Source organism: Staurois parvus, unplaced genomic scaffold, assembly GCF_062004578.1.
Source record: "Staurois parvus isolate SC_StPar_1 unplaced genomic scaffold, SC_StPar_1.0 ptg000154l, whole genome shotgun sequence".
Taxonomy (NCBI): domain Eukaryota; kingdom Metazoa; phylum Chordata; class Amphibia; order Anura; family Ranidae; genus Staurois; species Staurois parvus.
The window spans coordinates 17,747,501-17,761,021 of NW_028317950.1; the positions used below are offsets into that span (position 1 = coordinate 17,747,501).

At 42.0% G+C, this 13,521-nt stretch overlaps 1 protein-coding gene and 1 non-coding gene across 2 annotated transcripts in view; both read right to left on the reverse strand.

The window, feature by feature from the left end:
• TPRN (taperin) overlaps positions 1-13,521 on the reverse strand; it is an 84,888-nt gene that overhangs the window by 31,416 nt on the left and 39,951 nt on the right. The window lies entirely within an intron of this gene.
• On the reverse strand, positions 2,298-2,481 carry LOC149463569 (U2 spliceosomal RNA). Its single transcript, XR_016312443.1, has one exon. It is a non-coding gene; the product is annotated as a U2 spliceosomal RNA (small nuclear RNA).

Here is a 13,521-nt window from a genome sequence, read left to right on the forward strand (position 1 = left end):
TGACCCAGAACAGACTATACATGCTGTTTGCACGTTCTGGGTCAGTGACCAAGATGTTTGAGATGAGTTTCTTGGCAGAAATTCACTTAAAGAGACCCTGTCACCTTGCCTTTTCAAGGAAAAGGAGACCCCCTCATACTAACCTTGCCAATGCTTTCCTGATGTTCTTCATTCTGGCATAGCCAACACCAGAGTCCCCAGTTCCAGCTGACATAGGACACTAGTGGTTACTGTCACTTTGCCTTGAATGAGTAAGGTGACAGTGTTTCCATCAGAAGGCCCCCATATTGCTTTTAGGTAGTCTGGGAACATGTTTCTAGCATTCACTTTGTACAGCTAAAAGCCTTGCTCAGTAATTCCCATATGAAATGTATAGGTTGACCTGGAGTAAACCTTTACTACAAAATACTGCAAAATGTAATATTAGAGTTTTGCACATCAACATATTCGATCCTTCACAAAGAGAAGCTTGGAGGCCTGGTTCAACAATCAGGACTATGCTAATGACGTAGCCCAGAGTAAATTTAGGAACCCTTTGAATGACAGGAGGCTTAGAGTAATAAACACACAGGTGTTCTCCAACAAGCTGACTCACAAAACAATGCACTGGTGACAGGTGAGGTGACAACACTGACGCAGCTGATAAATATAGAATAAACAGACAGTAGGAGAGGCTTGTCCCAGGTCCAGCTTGATATATGTGCTGATGTTCTTAGTCTAATTGGATAAAACGGGATCTATACTTGCATAGGCCCACATCAGTGCTATTAAGTCCCAGATCAGTGAATAGGAACTCTTATAGATCAATCAGCCCATCCCCTGTAAGTGCATGAAGTAGGCGCACCTGCCAAAATCCTGGGAAAAGGGACATTGTAGCTCCACCAAAATGATTTTCTAAGACTTCTGGCTATATGCATGTCTGCTCTTCATAAAGCAACAATTTCAGATTTACTACAAGAAAAGGAAAATATCCTGCAAAGAAGAGAAACTAAACCATCATACCTGCAGCCTCAACATTCTCTCCTAAATTCCCAATACTAATGGTGTGCAGTTCTTTGGCTCTACCATATCACAGTATTGTGTATAATCTTGGCCACCTGATAAGTCATTTCCACACAGACTAGCAGACAGTTCAGGTAAAACAATTTAGTTCCAGCACTTAATGATTACTTAACACCAACGTCATCACAATTCAATATTTACTTATAACAATACACACCTAGGTGGGAGGGTCTGTCCCTTCCGAGGTCTTCAGGAACTGGCGAGAACTTCAGCAAACACAGACGCACAAAAGGTGCCTTTGGAGCACACTGAAAAGAATGTGCCATTCACTTTGCTGGACCTTGATTGTGGAAATAATCTAAAGTACACCTAGAATCATATGTTTGTCAAGGCAGCAAAAGTGAGGGTACGCTTTTCATGGATACATTTTACCTATAGCCAACTTTCTCCATTTTGGAGAGTGGAGAAAGTAGAGAATGGTTAAAACCCAGTAAGGGTACTACTGTTTTTTTTTTTTTTTAAGTCCGCAAACGTGCAACTATAACGAAAAAACCCGTAAGTGTTCACAAAAAAAGTGCAAGTGCAAAACACCACACGAAAAAGTGCACTTAGGGGTGTGCTGTGTCCTACCCCTAAAGGGGCTTGGACCGCTTACCCTGATCCCCCGGGGTACGAAGCTCCTGACGGGGACAAGGTTCCCAATTGGTCCTCCTGGCCAAAAGGCCTGGTGGACCACCGTTCCCTATGCCCAGCCGAAGCCGGACATCCAGTACTAGGCAAGGGGACTCTCCCGAAGAAGAGTCCCCTAGGGATCAGGGGAGGAAGGAACCATAGGGCCACACATCCTCCCCCTAGACTTCAGGGTAGGCCCGAGGACCCACACCCTCCATCCGTGAAAAAAAAAAACACACACATAAGAGCAAAAAAGTGACAAAACGTGGGAGTGCATAATAAATAAAGATAAAGAAAAAATAAAAAAGTGGTTCCGTGCCGAATTGTGCACAGACCAGGCCCTGAGGCCTGTAGCAAAAATTGCCCTGGTCCTAGCCAAAAGGCCTGGTCCTTAGGGCGCTGTGCAAAAAGAGGTGAAAAACAGTGGCCATGTGTCATCTTCACACCGTGGGGTCCCACACCCAAGTGTTACTAGTGACACCCCTGAGAGCGTCTTCCCCAGGGGGCACTGAGTTTGCGGACTTTTTGCGTCCCCAGCCCCAGGCCAGACCAAGGTAGATCCGTCCAAATCAGGAGGTACTGGGTCTTTCCAGCTTTCCCAGAGGAATTACTCCCAAGGTCCCAGAGCGTATCGTGGCGCCCCCTGGTTTCTGTCCCTCCGGTCCAGCCTTCCGGACCCCCATCATATCAGTGAGGGTACTATACAACAACCATCCCCGCAAAGCTAGAATGGTCGGGAGCACCCCCACTGGACACTGATAAGAACAGATACTACACTGGATCTTAGCCAAAAGGCCGAGAAGCGATAAGGGTAAGGGTACTACTGGTGGTGCTACTACTACTGGTGGTGCTACTACTACTGGTGGTACTACTACTGGTGCTACTACTACTGGTGCTACTACTACTGGTGCTACTGCTACAGGTACTTATATAGCACAATCAATATACGCAGCACTTCACATATATATTGTACATTCACATCAGTCCCTAACCCTCAAGGAACGTACAATCTAAGCTCCCTGACATTCATTCATACATATACTATGACGTATTTTTAGACAGGAGCCAATTAACCTACCAGCATGTCTTTGGAGTGTGGGAGGGAACCGGAGTACCCGGAGAAAACACCCGCAGGCACAGGGAGAAAATGCAAACTGGTGGAAGGTGGAAGTGCTAACCATTTAGCCACTGTGCTGCCCCAAGGTTTCATTTTTGTGTTTGCAGCCTCTTCAACTTTGACCTTGGAGAAATTCCTTCTTTAATATTGGTCTAAAATGGAACAGTTGTCATTGAAGCAGTTGTCTCCACCTGGAAAGATGGAAGATTTCCCCTTCCTGTTATAGAATAACTGTAAAATTGTGGATTTCTTATCATTTCTGTATACCAAACAATGGCAATCAAAACAGAAGGGGTAAATCTCCATAGAAGGGACACAGGCAGCAATAAAATCCCAGCAGAGATTCTAATCCTTCCCTACTCAACAAACAAACAAAAAAAAAAAAAAAAAAAAAAGGAAGGTTTTGCTAAAGATACATTTTAATTGTGCTGATCATCATAGCAAAACTTCAGGGCACAGCTTCCCTTCATCAGAATGATCAAAAGTACTCCATGGTGAACATGGAACTTCCAATTGTAAAGCAAAGGCAAGCAAATGTCTTGCTCTTCAGTAGTTGCAGACCAATTAAACCAGACACTTGTACTCATTCAACGGTTTGCCTGAAAGTCGACCACCCAAGGCACGTAGGAGTGGCAAAGCTACCAACTGTCCCTAACCAAACGCCTCTGTTTGTGAATCCTTATCAAAAAGGTCCCTCTTAAGGCAGGTCATAGACAATGCAAATTTCTTTCCTGCAACCACAGGAAAGAAAATCGCTTGATTCCCGCATCAACGCAGTCAGGGGGGATGCACAAGGAGCCGTTTCTGTGTGGAGGACACAGCGATTATGGCAATAATATATAAAAATCTGACATGCTGGTTGTACCAAAGTCGAATCAGCCTACCCATACATGGTTCAAATCTCGGCTGATCCCCTCTGAACCGACCGAGATTTGAACTATGGCCAGCTTAACACTTGTGAAGACTTCTGTATAATCAGTGGTGGTCAACTTTCTTGATAATTACATCACGAATGTTGACCACCAATGATTATATAGAAGTCTCCACAAGAGATAAGAGGTACATTTGATAAGGACTGATGGAAAGAGAAATTTGGTTCAAGACAGTTGGTGGCTTTGCCACTGTTACATGCCTTGGTTGGCCAACTTTCAGGTCTCAAATGCAACCCAATATCACCAAAGGGAAGCAAATATTAAGAGACTGTATGGATACATAAAACCATCAGAGACTGCAGACATGCTACAGGAGATGGTCAAAGACTGAACACGTTTATAGGAGTTGTTGGAGAAAGGAGACATGCTTTAAGACACACAGACTGGAGTCACATTACATGAGAGTGCTACAAATCACTGCTTCCTCATTTGAGATCCCTACAGCCCACCTGAAATGACTTATGACAGTTTACATTTTATTCCCCTCCAGTCTTTTTAAAATGAAAGATAAATGTGTTGGACAGCAGAGAAAATAAAAGTGTGAAAAAAGCACCCTAAACCTTCAGCTACTAGAATCCAGTCTACAGTAAGCACATAGAGAAGGAAAATTCAGGCTACTCTTAGATAGGATACTGGGCTCAGTGCAGGAAGTACCTAATGGATACAGGTTGCACACCAGAGATATAAATATATAACTCCCAAAGTTTTTTTTTTTTTGCTCAAAATCCCTAAATCCCAGCTCAGAAGGTTGGGAGGTAAGGGGTAGACATGCATGAACACAATTGCAAGAGATGTTGTTAGAATGGGTAAGAAGGGTTGCTAAAGCTCCAGGTGGTGCAGTTCCATAAAGGATGGATAAATGCCCCAATACACTTTCTCCATCAGTATGAAGTAATGGATAGGTGGGCCCGGACCCTGTATTTTAGAGGGTCATGTGTGAGAATGAAGAAACAACATATCTTTATTTTTCTATTAGGCCGATATTCTTTGATTTGTCCACCTAGCAGACCTTTATACATATGTGGTAGAAAAAGGAACATTCAGTATGACCCAACAGGAAGTATGCAAGACTTGGGATATAGTGCCACGTGGCCAAGGAATAGATGCTTTGAGAACACCAATTTACCACAGCTGAATCACTGTTACTCGAACATCAGAAGGATCCCATTACTTCATCAATGCTCATAAAACAGGAAGCCAGCACTTATTTGACAATCTCTGATGCATAGATTAGTCAGAAAGAAATGTATATAAACAAAATTATCTGCCAGAGAAAGCACAACTGGAAACGATCAACATTGATGCCTATACATGTATTTATTAGAAAGAAACGTGTTATATAAATGACATCACCAAATTGCGATGAACAGTCAAGGATCAATATATGGACCTTCCCAGAATTTCCGAGTGGAGGATATTTAAAATGAAGAGCATTTAGTAATGAACTATGTTTCCCTATATACAAGTTAAAGCCCAACTGTAGCCAAAACTTTTTTTTTTTTTTTTAGTTTTGCAAAAAAAGTGGGAAGAGTTAGAATCTCTGAAATTTTTATTGCTGTCCATAAGCCTACTTGAGAGAGTTTTCCTCACTTTCTACTTAATGGACATCAGAATAGAAAGTAAGAGGAAAACACCTTAATAGGACACAAAACTACAATAATATATTTTCTAGTAGTTTGGAGAAGGATAGGTATAGATAGGATAGGATGTCAGAGGACAGGTGCAAGAACTCTCCCATTCCTCCTACAGCCATTAGATCCCCTATATAGCCTTGGTACTCTCCCTTCAGGAAAGCAGATCTGGGGTCTGCTGCTCAACGATGGTCAACGATGACAATGTGAGCCGGGCTCTCCTTCAGCTTCTGCCTCCTCTTATCCTTCACCACGACAGCCACTTGGCTGCTCCAAAGAAGGAAGTGCAGGGCAGCCTTGCCTCTCCTCCCACCCTTCCTGGGGGGATATTGATGGATCCTTGCCTGCTAGTGGTACTGAAGAGCAGGTAAGGGTAGCAGTCCAGTGCCAGGAAGTGGGAGAACTCTTTCCTGATTAGTTTGATTTAACCAATACTCATTGGTTCAGTCTGGCTGCTTTTGGTTTGGTCCAATTGCTCCTCCTGTCAAGTTCCAGAGTTGCTAAGTGACCATTAGTACGCTTATCAGCTCTTACGGATTCGGAGCTTGCAGCGAAGCACCAGTAGCAGTGCTACACAGTACGTGTTCTGGCACAAAAAAGGGCCTGGTTAAACTTTAAGCTAGGATGTCCTTTTTACTGATGTCACCAGTCTCCGATAAATAGATAGGCTGCATTCTCAGTGTTGTCAACAGTCTCTAGTGAATGGATAGGCTGCATTCTCATTGATGTCACTTGTCTCTAGTGAATGGATAGGCTGTACTCTCATTGATGTCACTGGTCTCTAGTGAATGGATAGGATGTATTCTCATTGATGTCACTTGTCTCTAGTGAATGGATAGGCTGTACTCTCATTGATGTCACTTGTCTCTAGTGAATGGATAGGCTGCATTCTCATTGATGTCACTTGTCTCTAGTGAATGGATAGGCTGTATTCTCATTGATGTCACTGGTCTCTAGTGAATGGATAGGCTGAACTCATTGATGTCACTTGTCTCTAGTGAATGGATAGGCTGTATTCTCATTGATGTCACTTGTCTCTAGTGAATGGATAGGCTGTACTCTCATTGATGTCACTGGTCTCTAGTGAATGGATAGGCTGTACTCTCATTGATGTCACTGGTCTCTAGTGAATGGATAGGATGTATTCTCATTGATGTCACTTGTCTCTAGTGAATGGATAGGCTGTACTCTCATTGATGTCACTTGTCTCTAGTGAATGGATAGGCTGCATTCTCATTGATGTCACTTGTCTCTAGTGAATGGATAGGCTGTATTCTCATTGATGTCACTGGTCTCTAGTGAATGGATAGGCTGAACTCATTGATGTCACTTGTCTCTAGTGAATGGATAGGCTGTACTCTCATTGATGTCACTTGTCTCTAGTGAATGGATAGGTTGTCCTCTCATTGATGTCACTTGTCTCTAGTGAATGGATAGGCTGTATTCTCATTGATGTCACTTGTCTCTAGTGAATGGATAGGCTGTACTCTCATTGATGTCACTTGTCTCTAGTGAATGGATAGGTTGTACTCTCATTGATGTCACTTGTCTCTAGTGAATGGATAGGCTGTACTCTCATTGATGTCACTTGTCTCTAGTGAATGGATAGGTTGTACTCTCATTGATGTCACTTGTCTCTAGTGAATGGATAGGCTGTACTCTCATTGATGTCACTTGTCTCTAGTGAATGGATAGGCTGCATTCTCATTGATGTATCTTGTCTCTAGTGAATGGATAGGCTGCAGACTCCTAAAACAATTATTGTGGTTAAGGTGTCACTAAACCCACATCATTAAAAACTCTCAGTAAATGCTGTATTATTACATGTTGCTCATACTCCATCACTATGGAATTTGTTTTCTGTATTCTGCAAAAAAAAAAAAAAACCTGGTTGATCTGGCTGTTCCCTATCCCCTTTCTTTCTATGTCCCCAATTCATTCTGGGGATTTTGAACAGTAGTGTTGGCACCTAGCGCACATGACTATACAGTCACACATGTGGCCATATACACAGTAAATGACGGCCCACTCCCTCCCTCCTCCTCCATGCTCACTAACCAGCTAAACACAATGGGGGTGGAATATTACATTTTGATTGATGAAGGCTTCGCCTCCCTGTTTTTCTAAGACACAGGCTAGGAGGGGCGTGACACAGTCTGTGACTGGCAGAAATCTGCCTATACCATGTTATTGCCAAAAATAATTAAGATTTATTTATTTTAGGTACTTCTATAGCGCCCACAATTTACATATATATTGTACATTCACATCAGTCCCTAACCCTCAATGGACGTACAATCTTAAGTCCCTAAACTTACATTCATACACACACACACACACACACACACACACACACACACACACACACACACACACACACACACACACACACACACACACACACACACACACACACACACACACACACACACACACACACACACACACACACGGGCCAATTTAGACGGGATTCAATTAACCTACCAGCATGTCTTTTGAGTGCTGGAGGAAACCGGAGTACCTGGGAGGAAAACCATGCAGGCACAGGGAGCACATGCAAGCTCCAGGCAGGTGGTGCCGCGGCTGAGATTCAAATCAACGACCCTAGTGCTGCCAGGCGGAAGAGCTAACCATTTTAGCCACTGTGCTGTGCTCAAATATATATTTGTATGACAATTTAAAACCGTGTAATGCTATTTATTTTTACTTTGTATCCCAAAGGCTGTTTGGTTTGTTTTTTTAATTTGAACATGTGACCAGCAGCAGAGGACAAGAAGCGCCTCCTGCTTATATTTCCTTGCAGACAGGTTGGGAAAGAGCTGGATAAGCTCCATGCACACTGGGCCTTTTAATAACACTGGTAACATTAGCTGTGTAAAGTCACGTTAAAAATGTGTTTTTCAGCGCTTTTTTAGTGTTTTTGTATTAGCGTTTAGCCATGTTTTTTTCGCATTTTTTTCGCAGTCAAAAAAAAGGTCCAAAAACGCTGGTTTGCTGCGATTTACCGCGTCCTAGAGCGTTAGAGCATTTTTACAGCTAAAAAACTCCTAGTTATGGGTTCTTTTTTAGTCAAAAAAAAAAAAATCCAAAAACGCTGGTTTGTTGCAATTTACCGTGTCTTACCGCATTTTTCAGCGTTATAGTGTTTTTACGGCTAAAAAAACTCCTCTTGAAACCCACTAGTTCTGGCTTATTTTTCCAGTCAAAAAAAGCCCCTGCCAAAAAACATTGATTACAGTCTATGTGTGCATGGACTCATAGAATAACATGCTGGGGGGTTTACTGGCTGTAGAAAAAAAAACAAATGTCAAAAGCCAAAAACGGCAGTTGTAAAAATGTCCAGTATGCATGAGGATTAATGTGACAACTGTATATTGATTAGGAAAAAAAGTACTTTTTTTTAATTAACCACTTGCCGCCCAGCCACTGTACACATACGGCGGCAGGGCGGCACTCGCAGGCAAAACTACGTTTTAAAACGTGTGTTTTGTAAACAAATAGGGGGCGCGTGCAAGGTGCGCCCCCGCCCTATCTGTCCCGCCGATCACCGCCGCAGATGTGAGTCGCCGGGACACAGCCAGTCCTTAGCGGCTATGTCCCAGCAATTGGCAGCAAACAGTGACAGACAGCACAGCTGCAGTAGCTGTGCTGTCTGTCACTTCCCTGTCAGCTCGAGGATGAGCTGATCGAGAAAGAACAGTTTCTCTTTCTCGATCAGCCTTGTCCCGCCCAGTACACCCCCCCGCCCCCTAGTAAAACACTCCCCTCACTCCTATAACCCTTCCCTGCAAAATAAAGTTAACCCCTTCCTCCCCATTGCCATTAGTACAGTGTCAGTGTTTTTTTTTTTGCACTGATCACTGTATTAGTGTTTTTGGGGATGTCAGTGACCCCAAGTCAGTACCCTCCAATGTCAGAAAGTCCGCCGCAGTCCCACCATAAGTCGCTGGTCGCTGCCATAAGTCCCTGATCGCCGCCATAATTCGCTGATCGCCGCCATTATTAGTATAAAAAAATCCCTAAAAATCCCAGTATCTTTCCCGCCATTTGTAAACGCTATAACTTTCACGTAAACCAATTAATTTACACATATTGGTTTTTTTTTTTTTTTTTTAGCAAAGACATGTCGCAGAATGCATTTTGGCAGAAATTTATGACTAAATTTGATTTTTGCTTTTTTTTTACTGGACATGTTTTATAGCAAAGAGTCCAAAATATTGTTTTTTTTTTCCTCAAAATTGTCAGCCTTTTTTTTTTTTATAGCGCAAAAAATAAAAACCGCACAGGTGATCAAATACCACCGAAAGAAAGCTCAATTTGTGGGGGAAAAAAAGGATGTAAATTTCATTTATGTACCATATTGCATGACCGCGCAATTGTCCGTTAAGCTAGCGCAGCGCTGTATAGCAGAAAAATGGTGTAAATTGCAGTATTTATACCATAGTTTGTAGACGCTATAACTTCCACAAAAAGCAATCAATATACACTTATTGGGATTTTTTTAACCAAAAACATGGAGCAGAATACATTTTGGCCTAAATTTATAACCAACTTTGAGTTTACTATATATTTTTTATAGCTGAAAGTAAAAAATATTGTTTTTCTTCAAAATTTTTGGCCTTTTTTTTGTTTATAACGTGAAAAATAAAAAGTGCACAGGTGATCAAATTACACCGAAAGAAAACTCGATTTGTGTGAAAAAAAGGACGTAAATTTCGTTTGGGTGCAGCATTGCATGACCGCGCAATTATCAGTTGAATTAGTGCAGCGCCGAGTAGCAAAAAGAGGCCTGGTCATTAAGGGGGGTAAATCCTCTGGGGCTCAAGTGGTTAATATAATTACAAATTTTTTTTTTTTTTTTTTTTTTTTTTTTTAAATTAAGATAATTACAGTGCCATCATCCACATACAGAAAGAGAAAAGACAATGTAAATTAAACACTGTGTTTAATATTTTAACTAAAAATACACTAGTCCCAAAAAGGGGAAAAAAAAAAAAAAAAAAAAAACCACAATCAGCCTGCTTAGGTCAACATATGAAATACAGATTCACCTATAACCTCACCATGGGGCCTTCAAATCAGAACTGGACGTCACCTTTTCTCAAAGGCAGGTAGCTCCACCCATATTTAAAATGACTGCATCCAATTCCCACACCCTAAGAGGCCTTGTGTACTGAATTATTGAGAAGGAATCACATCTCATTCCAGGGCCTGTGTCTGGCAGAATGACCTTTCACCCCCTGCTTATCAATTATTCCTGGCTGGTCTGCAAATGAAACCCCGCACTGCCACTTTATCTGACTACTGGGAGATACTGAAAGTGAGAGGAGCAAGAGATGCTGTGTGTTTACTGCAATGGATCAGCTGCACCATCCGGCTAGATCCCCGAAAAATTACTGTCACCCAACAAGTCCACACTGAATCTAAAAACCTATTTGAGTGGACAAAGTAGGACATTGCTGCTGGAATCCCCAACTACCCCATTATCTTGCAATGGCAGGAAAGCTAGTATACATTACAGAACCTGGCATCTTCTTAAACGAAGCCAAGCTGTCCCTAGCTCTACCACTAAACCATGCCGTCTGACATGACAGCTTATAGAAACGTGTAATGGCCAAGATTGCTCCTGCATGATGGGAGCTGAACCTAAATACTTCTTCAGGACTGTTCAGTTAACCGTTGATGAACTCCAAACTCAAACCCCCATACACGTCCAGACATTATGTCTATCTAGCTACATACACATACTGTGCATACATACCGATCAGTCAGAACATTATGACCACCCACCTAACACTGAGTAGGTCCCCCTTTTGCCAATAAAACAGCCCTGACCCATCAAGGTATGGATGCCACTAGACCTACAAAAGGTATGCTGTGGTATCTGGCACCCAGCCGTCCGTAGCAGATCACTTAAGTCCTGTAAGATGTGAGGTGGGACCTCTATGGATCAGAATAGTTTTTCTAGCACATCCCACCGATGCTTGATGGGTTGAGACCTGGAGAATTTAGAGGCCAAGTCAACACCTTCTTCCATTACTATTTCCAATCGCATACCAATTCGCATCCAGTGTGACTGGGGACTTAAAGTGGTTGTGGGGAAGTGTGGGGGGGGAAATAACATGGCTGGAGTTCCCCTTTAAAATAAATATATTGTCATTTTTCTTCTGCGTTTACACCAAAATAGAACAGATTTCTTGTGTTCCTTTGTGATTCTGTACAATTTGTTCAGCAATATAGTTTGGGGAGAGAACAGATGATAACTGGGTTTGATATTGCAGCCACGGTATTCTTTGTTGCGAGAGGGTCTTGTAAATCTTTTGCCTCTGACTAAAGCGGTCAATGCTTTCTGCTCATCATATAAATCTTTGGCGGAAGTTGGCTGATGTTAAACGACAAGGAGAATGTAGGACGTGAACACGTTAGCGGATGGCGTGTTGATGCTCTTGGCACGATCACACTCAGCCTGTGTTTGAAGGAAGAGACTCGTCACTGAACAAGTGTCTATGGCCCTCTGACAAGTTCTTTCTTTGCTTCCAGGCCAGAATGTCATCCTCTTATCTCCAATGACAGAAGACACAGTCCTATGGACTCAGATGGGGGCTGTGAGTGAGTGACCTCAGTTTCGGGTGCATACAGGTAATATAACAAAAAGGTTTGGGTACTTGCTACTCGTTTTAAAAGTAAATTTTAACCTTTTTTTCTATTTAAAGTATATATAAACCCAAAAAAATCATATGCTGCAGATTACTAGTCCTTAGATAAGAGGTCTGCATAAATTCCTTTTTCAGGCTTTTTTTTTTTTCTTCTCATTTGATAATCCTGCAATTAAAACTTTGTCTCGGGTGGCTACACTCACTCCTGCACTATATCTTTGGAGGTAGCCATGGATTTTAAAGTGGTTGTCAAGCCTGAATGTGTTTTACCTACATGCATTCTATGCATTAATGTAAAAAACCTTCAGTGTGCAGCCTCCCTAGCCCCCCCCTTACTTACCTGAGCCCCATCTTGATCAAACGAGGTGCACAAGAGCAGCGGCTGTCCCAGCTCTCTGCCTCCTCATTGGCTGTCAGTCCCAGTTAGAGTATCTACCATTTTACAATTGATTTACTAATCTGAATGTTTTCTTTTACGAATAAATAATTAAATAATTTAGAAATTCCAAGCACTCCAACTTGGAGATGATAAAGTGACCCCGACACACACGCCAATCAGCAGTGTGCAATAATCAGGATAGAATATTAATTAAATGGGTTTAAAGTGGTATTAATCCCAAAACCAAAAGATGTAACATATTGCAGCCTACCAATCATTAGACATGGTGGTTGCATTAGCTTTCCTGTTTTTAGGCTTTCCCCCGGTGATCTGACCAGTAACACACCTCCTGTATTACAGTGCCCCCACTCTGGATAAAGGAGCACAGGGGGCACAGCAGACAGCAGCATTGTCAGTTTGGGAGAGGGGAGTGTTAGACTTACCAGCAGATTTAGAACACCAACAAACAGAAGACGAACTCCAGCTAACACTGAAGTTACAGCAACAGTTTTTTTTTTCATGGTTTTACATGAATCAATAAACCTGATCATTGTAAGCATCTCGGTCAGTGGTAAATGGTTTGTCTGAGCCCTTTTACTGCTACATTTGTAGGATAGCTTGTTCTGTTTAAAAAGAGCAGACTTACTGGCCAGATCACTAGGTGAAAATAAAGGAAAGATAGCCAAAAAAAAGAAAACTAAAACAGCCATCACATCTAAGAATTGCAGTGACCCTATAAATTACAATATGGTCAATACGTTAATAAAAGGTAAGTATACCTAATGAATTGGTGCAATTTTCTCATCTCTACCCATAAAAAGGAACAAGCAGTTATAGATTGATAAGCCATTGTATTACAAGAAGGAACAGCAGGCCTGTGCCTATAGGCACCAGACAAGAGTTGGCTTTTCCTGTACATTTACCAGACACAAATTTTCACAATGCTCTGCAGAAATATGGTCAGGTCATTTAAAAAGAAAAAAGAAAAAAAAAAAAAAAAGTATTTATATTAAGTCAGGTTAAGATCAGAAGACAAATGCATGTTCCGTTAACAGTGGTGATCTGGCATGGGGGTTCTGTAGGGTAGCAAAGGTTGTGAGTCTACAGGCTGCAGTCAAAATCCACCCCGCTG